Source organism: Solanum verrucosum, unplaced genomic scaffold (genome assembly GCF_900185275.1).
Source record: "Solanum verrucosum unplaced genomic scaffold, falcon-dt-bn FXZP01000258.1, whole genome shotgun sequence".
Taxonomy (NCBI): Eukaryota; Viridiplantae; Streptophyta; class Magnoliopsida; order Solanales; family Solanaceae; genus Solanum; species Solanum verrucosum.
Genome location: NW_026019974.1, coordinates 568,574 through 579,868, shown reverse-complemented (window position 1 = coordinate 579,868; position 11,295 = coordinate 568,574). Strand labels below are relative to the sequence as shown.

Here is an 11,295-nt window from a genome sequence, read left to right as displayed (position 1 = left end):
CCCCCGAGCTAGGGACCAAGGTACAAACCCCTCGATATGGTTATATGGGCCTACTACCCCCTGTACTAGGCAACCAAGGTACCAACCCCTCGATACGGTTATATGGGCCTACTACCCCCCGTACTAGGCTTGGTCGACTCACAACACTATATAGAGAAATCATATACATGTATCCCTTTCATCATCATTTCAATAATTATATAATCATCCGACTCCTAGGATGTACATTGGACCTTCCATTTCCTAAGAATTTTATAAATGGCATTTTATCAAACACATGGTGGGCTATTGTTCATGTAGATAAAATTATGTCTTTCAAGAGTACTAAGTCCAACCAATTCCGAAATACATATAAATCAGCCCACCAACAACATACATATATATATCAACCTTCATAATTTGATCATGGAAGCATGAAAACCATAAACATCACATAATAATTCCATTTCATGATAATATGCAAAAATAGACCATAATAGAATGTGTAGTAGTAATTCCATAATTCAAGAGTTCATAAATGATCATAAGGACCCATAAACTTGAAGTAAAATAGAGGATAAATGGTTGGACTTGTGGAAAGGAAGGTTTCCACAATCAACCCACATACCTCAACTTTGGAGAATCCTTGATGAAGATTGGAATGGAGAATTGAAGCTTGAGATTGAGTCTTGAATCCGGAATTAGAGCTTGAGATCTTTGAATTTGGTTGAAGATCTTGGTGAAATTTTGAAGAGGGCTTAGAGAGTGGCTTTGAGTGTTTCGGAGCTAGAAAAATTTATAACTAAGTATGGGACATATCCTCTTTTTATAAAAGAAAAACGTCTCCAGCCGCTACAGTAACTTTGCTCACTGGAATTTGCAATTCTGCCGAGACAGGTTTTACGAAAATGGTCATAACTCCCTCATCCTAACTCGGAATGAGGTGAAACCAAGTGCATTGGAAAGCTAACTCAAAGGGCTTTAATTTAATAGGTGGTGGCCCTTCCAGATCCTTGTGTGCTAAGAGATATGCCCCTTTAAAGTTGACCCTCCAAATTGCATTTTTTGCGATTTTCGAATTTTGATACGGTTGCTCTAAAATTCGGGTTAGACCCATTTCCCACTCAATTTGACCCCCTAAATAAGAATATGAAGTCGAATTTCCGAAATCATGCACGGATTTTGAGATATATGGAAATTACAATTATAGGTGTTTCCGAAGCACATTTTCGGGCATTTTTTTTTGGGTCGTTTCAGGCTTGATATGGTGAAGCAAAGTGGCCATCTGTGTCTCAAACTTCTGAACTCGAGCTAGAGGAACATGAGTGGACCCTGAAGAAGGTGTGGCTCGAAATGAACTCGGGTCCTGGCTAGTGGCAGTGGGGGTGGAATAGTAGAGTCATCAGCGTGGACTTCTTCCACATCAACAGCAAGATCATAGCCCAAAGGTGGTACCTCAACCTGTACCTCTCTTCGACGTTCAGCAAGGTTGGCATCATCCTGAATGAGGCCGATGTCCAGAGTCTTGGTCGCATCAAGCAATCGGTCACAATGCCAAACAAAACAGAAGCATCCCTGCAGAGCTAGAAAATCAGACACGGGAAAGGCAGGGTGGTGGTGGCCTTGAAGGCTCCCTCGTGGTTCTTTGTGATCAGAATGTGGGCAATATCAATCTTCAAGCCCATCATAATGGCTGCCAGCATCAAGGCTCGGTCCCATGTAACCACATTGTCGGCCTAAGTCGGGGACAGTCTATTCTAAACCAACAACCAGAAGAACTTCGCAGGGAAGCCTAGTGTAGCCTTCCTAATACCCAGGGAGTACGAACCTACTCAGGGCGCTCCCCATCTACAGTAATATGAAGTGCCAACTACCACAAAAGTGCCTCCCTCTGCTCAGAATCTCTCTAGAAAGACCCTCTCGGGAGAATGTATCCTGTAGTTATACTTTTCCATATTAATGGGAAGAGTGTGGGATGGGCCATATACAAATCAGGGAATGATGGCCTCTGAGATGTCGACTGTGAACCACCGCACCAAAGTGGACTGCACTGGAGGCTGAGTTGTGGGCTTGGCCCGTTTAGATATCGAATTCTGAACGTTGGCAGCATAAGAGGCATAGAACTCTATGGTCATCTCCTCACTTTAGGTCCCGAGGCTCTGTTCCATCCACTCGAATATGTGTCTCTTAGAGAGCTCCTCAATTACAGGTGCAGTATGGAGGCTACCTGAAAGGACCCTGCGCTCCTCAGTAACAGTCTGAGTTATCCACTGGTGCTTATTCATCATCATCCCATTCTCACACAACTGAAACTTGCCTGCAATGCACCATCTGCTCTGCTCATTGGCCTTAGGTGCAAGCTCAGTGGAGACCATGATATTGTCAGAGCTATCGACCTCAAAGGTAGAATCAGCGATGCCACTAGTGCTAGAGCAGGATAGTGAGGCTGACTCAAAATGTGTCTCTCCAACCAATGTGGCCCCCTCCTCAGACTAGGGGCAGTGGCCTCATCACTGGTAGACACCACCTGCTGGGACTATCTCCTAGTGATCTGTGGTATAGTGGGGGAACCTCTGGTGGTGGGTGTAACATACTCCTGGTCGCTCTTCTCATCAATCAATTGAAAGGAGGGTTAACTGATTTGGACTTGACCGCTCGAGAGTAACTAGGATCTTGCTTTGGAGCCATGGTACCTGTGGAAACTTAGCTAGTACCAAAACAAGGCAATAAAACGTATGGAAGAATTTTATAACAAGAATTGGACCCAAACAAAAACAAAAAAAAATCAAGACAGTAGCTGAACTGTTGACCCACGGGAGATACCTACCGTCTGTCGATAGAACGATGGCTCGTGGGTCCACTCTATTTTTTTCAGAGTACCCAAAATTAGGTTTCTGATGTTGGAACCACGGATGTGCAGAACGATTCGTCGATGGAACGATGGACCGTAGTCCACATCATCGTTCTACACTAAGGAATTTTTGTGTGTGCCACTAGTCCATGGACCTTGAACTATGGTCAGTGGGTTGAAGTCATGTGCCAGGTTTCAGATTTTGAACTCAAACTTAATGCCATGTTTCAATAAAAACACACTCAAACTAAGTCTACACATGCATTTCAACACATTATTCGGTAGTTCATCATCCTAAATGTTCCAGTTTACACACGATTTAACTTTTAACATAATCAACACAATGAAACTCTAAGTTAAAACTTCTAATTAGACTAACAACCTATAGATTTGTTTGATTTTACTCACACACTCACATGTCGTCATTCCAAGGGTCCTTCTAAGTACAATTAAACATTCAAACAATTGATTTACAACCCAAGGTCATGTTCATTATTGTGATTTCTATATGAAACTATGAAATGTTCAAAATTTTGGGGGATATCAACTTACCTTACAAGTAAACAACAATGATTAGTGTCTGATCGACTCAAAAAACTCCTAGAACAACGTTGACACTGAACTCGGGCAGTCAAATCACTTGGGGAAGAAGATGGGAGTGATTAGGGAGAGAAAATGGAGATATGGGAGAGAAGAGCGATTGTATGGGATATGGGTAATTGATTTGGGAGTGATTTGGGGGAATTAATTTAGGAATATTGGTATTTGGAGGGTTGAAAAATGTTTGGGATGGAATCTTGGAAGTGGGGAATGTTTTCGAAATTTAAGGGTTATATTAATTAGGGTCCGGGTCGGGTTAGGTAGAACCCTAACTTTCGACTCACGAGTCCACATCGACAGTCCATGGGTCGAGCTATGGACCATAGGTCTGGTCTGTAGGCCGGTCTAATACTTAGAAAAAATATAAAACTTACCTGGGATCTATGGACGCCATCCATGGTCTGTGGATTGACCAACGAACCATCAATGGGGCCCGTACACCACTGCATAGCTATTTTCTACATATTTTATCCTTTTTATCCTTTCACACATAGCAACTATTAGGAAATTCTTTATACATTTTTCTGGATAGTTTTTAGACACGGACCCTATTCTATATCTAGCCAACACTAAAACATAAAAATAAACACTAATCTAAAGAGTTACAAAAATAAAAATAAAAAGCATAAAACTCATATATTGAAAAGAAAAACCAATAGTTGGCTAGATTGTACATGTTGTGTTTCCTCCCAAGCAGAGCTTGATTTAACGTTGCAGCACGACACAAACACCTTGATTACTCAGACTTCATCAAGATAATAGGTCTCAATAACTTCTTGCACACTCTCTGATTTCCCCATGTCGACCATGATCCTCTGCCCGTTTACTTTGAACCTCATTCTATCCTTGTTCTCAAGCTCGACCTCTCCATGTAGAAATACTTGCGTGACTCTGAATGGCCCGATCCACTTGGACTTGAGCTTGCCAGGAAAGAAGTGTAAGTTTGAGTTTAATAAAAGCACTAGATCACCCACAACAAATTCACGCTTTTCAATCTTTTGATCATGATACATCTTCATCTTCTCCTTCTACAAGGCTGAACTTTAATATGCTTTTAGGCGAAACTCATAAAGCTCATTCATGTTATTCAATCTTTGACTCGATGCGGCGCCCACATCCAAATTCAACTTCTTTAGCGCCTACAATGCCTTATGCTCTAGCTCTACTGGCAAATGGCATGACTTACATATACAAGATCATAGGGGGACATAGCTATGGGAGTCTTGAATGCGGTGCGATAGGCCGATAGAGCATCATCAAGCCTTCTTGACCAATCTGTTATGTTGGCGTTTATAGTCTTTGCAAGGACCTGCTTTATCTCTCAGTTTGACACCTCAACTTGCCTACTAGACTGCGGATGGTAAGGAGTAGCTACATTGTGACGAACTCCATATTTCTCTAGCAACGCCTTCAAAAACTTATTACAAAAGTAAGAACCTACATCGTTGATAATCGCCCTAGGTGTACAAAATTAGGAGATGATACTCTTTTTCAGGAATACGGTGACACTCTTTCCCTCGTTGTTTGAAAGCACAATTGCTTCCACCCATTTTGATACATAGTCAACCGCAACAAGAATATACTTTATCCCATGTGAACTTACAAATGGACCCATGAAGGCAAGGCCCATACATCAAATAACTCAATCACCAATATCGGATTCATAGGTAGCACTTGCTTTTTTGAAATTCATCTTTCTCTTTGGCAACAGTCACAAGATTTGGCGAAATCATGAGCATCTTGGTGGATGGTAGGCCAGTAATACCCACACTACAATATTTTATGAGTCATCTGAATACCACTATGGTGCCCACCAACAGGCGATGAATGACACATCTCTAATATACTCATCATCTCAACCTCGGCATGCAGCAACGAATAATCCCATTAGCACAAATACGAAATAAGTAAGGCTCATACCAGAAGAACTTTTTTACATCATGCATAAAGTTTTTCCTTTGGTGAAATGACAAATCTGATGGAACCAAATCACTTGCCAAGTAGTTAGCAAAATTTGTGAACCAAGGGATAAGATGATAAGTAGCAGCCAATACATGTTCATCTAGGAATGCATCATTAATCTCAACCCCATCTCCTAAATTGAACATAGCTTCCTCCTCTAATCTAGACAAATGGTCGGCAACCTGATTTTTTGTCCCCAAAATCAAACACTTGCAATAACAATACCCATCTAATCAACCTCAGTTTTTGCATCCATTTTAGCCATCAGATACCTCATTACAGAATGATATGTATGCACTATGACCTTAGTACCAAGCAAATAGTATTGACTCTTACAAGTGTTAAAAGATGTGAAAGTGCTAGACGGATATGCTTCAAATATCTCAAGTTGTGTTGATCTCAAGCAACGCACAATGCATGGGTTGAAGAGTCATGACTGCCATATTTTAATGCAACAACTCCTTCTTATTGCCTTGCAGAATCTCCTGCCAGTGAATGTACTTAAGCCATTGATTGAATTAAGTAATTTCTTTAGGGCATTTGTTCAAAAGATCTGAAGATAGGTGACTTAGAAAAACTCCAAGATCGAGTTGCAAAAACTCTATGTCATTTGGAGAGAATATTTCCTCCAACTTTCTTTGATATCATGGAACATCTACTTATCCATTTAGCTGAAGAAGTAATGTTGGGATGACCTTCACAATATCTCTCAATGTGGTTTATCGAAAGGTATCATTTGTTATTTTTTTTTGTCATACTTACAAGAAATTGTATTTGTATTCTAAAAATTGCCTATTTTAGGTTCTTGCTTAGTTTTAAAAACTACATAAGGAATAGACGTTATCTAGAAGGTGCGATTGCAGAGGGACGTTGGATAGACGAGTTAATGATGTTTTGCTCATGGTATTTAGATGACGTGGAGACTAAGTCTAATCCACCTTTGAGAAATGATGTTTTATCTAATGAAACAACAGACCAAGAGGGTCATCGATCAAGTAGAGAGAAAGGATTTATGCTTGATGACATTACACGTTCTCAAGCCCACATATATGTTTTATTTAATTCTACCTCCACAACTTCATAACGTGAGTAAGTATTAAATCATAATTTATACTTAGTAATTAATTATTAAATAATTTTCTTTGAGATTTTTATTAAATAGTTATGTGTTTTACTTCTGTAGTGAACATATAAAAGAAATCAAGAAGGAAAATCCTCGTCTATCAAGACATAATGTGGATCGAATTCATAATGAAAGATTTCCACTATGGTTTAGAAATCATGTAAGTATCAACTATCTAAAATATTTGCACATATATTACTATATATATGATTATAACTTTTAGATCACATCTTTATTTTTGAATGCTAGGTCGAGAAGATGCATATGGCTGGTGAACAAATATCTGAGGATATTCAAACTATAGCTATTGGCCCATTAATACAAGCAAAAAGAATGACCGGATATATATTTGATGGAGTTAGATACTTAACAGAGTCTCGTGATGTTAAGAGAAAACCTCAAAATAGTGGTATTATATTAAAGGCTATCACTCAAAGTTATGCAAGCACAAAAGATAAAAATCCCATATTGGCAGAGGTTTCTTTTTATGGAATCCTCACAGACATAATTGAGTTATATTATACCAAGAATCTCAAGGTTGTATTGTTTAAATGTAAATGGGTGGACAATAACAAGGGGCATATTGAGAAAGATGATTATGGATTTACTCTTGTGAATTTTAATCATCTACTCTATACAAGACATCCGTTATCAGATGAACCATTCATCTTTGTTTCTCAAGCTCAACAAGTTTTTTATGTCGATCATCCTATGGAAAAGGAATGGTGAATTGTTGTTAAACTTAAGCCAAGAGGTTTTTATGATTTAGGTGATAACACACCAACAATTGAGCATAAGGAAGGACATATGGAGTTGTGGCCTGAAGAACAATTGGATGACACAACATTTGAAAGTGAAGAAGAAATTGAATGGGTTAGAAAAGGAGTACCAAGATTAGAAATTGACCCAGAAACTTTGGAAAGTAATGAAGCATTTGATGAAGATGACAACATGTCTTAGTTTTTGTTACTATAGTAGTATAATTCACTATTTCAATACAATGTATTATTGAACAATAATGACTTTGATGTTTTTTACTGTTCACTCATCTGTTCAAATCTCATATGTTTATATGTCTTATTATTTGACATGACAGTTAGATATTATTTTATACTTTTGTAAAGTAGAAACTACTTTAAATTTGGCAGGATTCATAGCTTCTGAGGAACTTCGTTGAAATGGCAAGTAAAAGACAGAGAAATTCTAGTCAAGGTGAGCTTTTATATGATTCCTCAGAGCAAGAAAAACAACAAATCGGAAGTATGCCAATGCCTCAACCGGCCCAAAATTGGCCACAAAATGAAAGAGATGAATCACATGATACAGAAAATCTTCCAGGTATTAAATATCATGATATTTATTCTTCCTTTCATAATATAAAGTAGTTAGATAATTTTTATATAAATAATAAACTTGCCTCTTTTTATCTTTGATTATTTATAGATTCTAATGAGAGTGAAGAGCAATCTAAGCGAACTAGGGGTCCCACTATGATGCACTCGGGATGGGGGAAAGATGGTGGAAATTTACTTATTGAATTGAATGAACATGGCCAAGTTATTGGGTCAGAAGGAACTAGATTGAGTTCAAAACTTGGTGTGCTAGCACGAAATGGCATCTTAGCGCCACTGACTCATAAAGATTGAAGGCTTGTACCTAGTATGTACAAGGATAGAATATGGGTTCATATCAAGGTTCTTAGTATACACAAAACCTATATACAAAGATGTTTTTGTTTTTATATTTTTTTTTATAAATGAGTTGTGTATTAAATATATGTACAAGAAAATACTGACGCAACTGGTGACATGAAGCGCATATTGATGATGTCATTTGGATCTAAATGGAAAGAATCAAAGCATGAAGCAAAAACCATTGGCTATGACCCATATAACACTGATATTGAGCGTTTAGCTCATTGTGGCGTTCATTAGTTCATTATTGGAGTTCAAAAGAAGCAAAGGTATGTGCTAGACTTCTATTTCTGCATTTGCTCTACTAATTGAGAATTTCATTGAAATTGTCATAATATATTAAAGCCGTGTTTCCATGATTATATTTCTTATTGTAGCACAACTAGAAGTTCTTTCTGGTTTGTCCCTTTCTTCTAATTGGCAGAAATAATGTTGTTGTACATGTCCAGTTTGCCAACCTGCACAACACGTTCTTGTATAGAAATTGATTGCACTTTGTGAAACTCAATTGTGCTGCTTTTTTATATTTTTTCTTGGCTATTTCTTTTATATATTCAATATTGTGCATGTCCTCTTATATATTGTTGTGTTCAAATTTCTAGGAAAAGACTGAGAGAAACAAAGAAAGTCAAAAAAAAATTGACTATGCCACACATATCAGGGAGAAAAAGTCATTCTCAAATTATAGACGATGTATGAAGTAATCACTATTTATTTTCTAGAATTTATATATTAAATAATACTTATCGTGAATATTTAACGTCAATCTCTTACTATTCAAATAGATGACAAAGATGAATAATGGTGTAAAGCAAACTCGTATTGAGGTGTTTAAAAAAACTCACATTAGAGTGAATACACAACTAGTAAATGAGATAGCTGGTGAAGTTATGGTAAACTCTTACTCTTTAAAAATATATAGATACTTTCATTCTATTACAATTTTTTTTTAAAATTCTCATTACTTTACCTTTCTTTCAAAAAGAAACAAATAAATGATCTTGCCGAGGTGTATCCTGAGTTGAATGTCCCTGGAAGTGCTCTTAATGAAGTGTACTCACAAGTAATGGGATCAGACACTCAGGGAATTGTCCGAACTCTAGGAAAAGGAGCATCTCCTAGTTTAGTATATGGCCCCGTATATAAACGATCTCAGGCTGAAAAAAGAGATTTTGATTCAAGGGTTTAGATAGAAGTTCAAAAAGCTACCTCAGCTATGAAAATTGAGATGATAGAGAAGATGTATGAAGCAAAAAAAGAGATGGAAGCGATGGATAAAAAGTTGTTAGAAGCGAAAGAGGAAGCAAAAGAGAATAACGAAGTGATGGAGAGAAAATTATCAGAAGCAAAAATGGATATGGAAGAAATTATAGCGGATAAAATGAAGGAAGGAATACAATATGTAGAGCCTTTGGGAATTAATATTGATGCAAATTTAAAATCAGAGCAGGTGAAAATTACTTTTTCAGATGAAAATTTAGTTTTTCTTAATAATAATAGTCTTCCTCTTTTGCAATAGGTTTCTGATAACCCACTTGAAGATTGTCAACAACCATCATCACTTGTTCCAGGTGTTCACCTAAGAAAGGTTAGAGAAAATTTCATTAAAATATTGAATTTTATTTTAATTGCATAAATCCTAACATTTATATGATCATGAGATCAATTAATTCCTCTTTCTTGTTTAATATGGATTAATCAACCAACTATTAATCTGCGTCATGTACACATAAACAGTCTAAGTGGTCATCTTTTTCTTTTGGTTCTTGTTGTTGAGGGGTAATGGGAGCATTAGGTCAATACATGTGATCTTAGAGGCCTTTGTATTTCCTTATTTGTCCATACTTGCTAGTACAGTAGGCATAGAGGGAGGATCTTGGGATATAGGGGTTGGTAACACAGAATCTTCCCCTAGTTTGGCCTGTGTTTTCCCAGTCGGTGCCTTGTCTTCATGATGATTTTTGCTTGTACCTGGACTGTTTGGCAGATCTTGTTCAACAAGATCAATAAAAGAGTTATGAGTAATAATATTTTTAGCTGTATGACTGTGACTTTTTTGGGAATTGGCCTGATCCATCTGTTCTTGAGGTGTCTTAGGTCTCTCCACATTGTTTGTATTGTTTTTGTTTTTCTTCTTTTTTTGAGTTTTCCATTGTTCTTCCTGTTGATTTATCTCTTCTTCTTGGTAATGATGCTGCCTTGAGTCTATCTGTGATGTTTTATTATTTTTCCTGTCACTCGACTACATATTCTGTTGTTCAGTTCTTACTTGATCACCCTTATTTTTGTTCCTTTTTTCTGCCTTGAGTCCATGTTTGAATCCTCATTATGCCTCAATTTAGCCGCAAAAGATTGTATCACAATTTAAGGTGCAAGCTTTGGGATTACCTTATTTTTGGCATTATTTTACTGATTATGGGTTTGCACCTCTTGCACATTGCTACCCTGCTTCACATCTATCCTGTTTCTCTAAAATAGTGAGCTTGTTTTCATTAATTTGTAGATTGTTTTGTTGCCTTGTCCAGGAAATTAGTCGAAGCAAATAGCATGATTCCTCCGTATTTGTTTATTACCAGATAATTATGGATGTAGTGTTGTTCAGATGTTTTCAGGCTTGTTTTTTGGTGTCTGAATAGACCCAGTCTAAGTATTGATTTATTTATAATGTGCAGCAACAAAAATGTGACACTGAACTCTCTAAATGTTGTTACTAAATTTGTCATTGTCAAGTTATCATTGGAACGGATTATAGATATATTTTTGAAGTCTGGATCTGCTTACATTAGATTTTGGGATATGAGTCTTTTAACTATCAGAAATACTTAAAGAGAGATAAAAGGAAATTTACTTAGATAAGATCATTACAAAAAAGGATCGTGAGAAACTTTCTACTTGCTGACCATTATATTGTGTTCTGTCCTATGGCTAAAAGCTGCTTATTTTCCGATATTAACAAGCTAGATTTATTGCGGTGGTCAAGTAACTTGAAATTTAGTGCATCTCCCATCATCTTTTTCTTCCCCCCCGTATTTAATTGAAAGCAAAGAGGGTAGGATGTTGTCTATGTATGTGCCTTCATAAGCATA

At 37.2% G+C, this 11,295-nt stretch overlaps 1 pseudogene; it reads left to right on the top strand.

Annotated features, from left to right (window-relative positions):
* The first annotated feature begins 5,805 nt into the window (after nt 1-5,805).
* Nucleotides 5,806-10,742, top strand: LOC125817305 (uncharacterized; annotated as a pseudogene).
* The last annotated feature ends 553 nt before the right edge of the window (nt 10,743-11,295 follow it).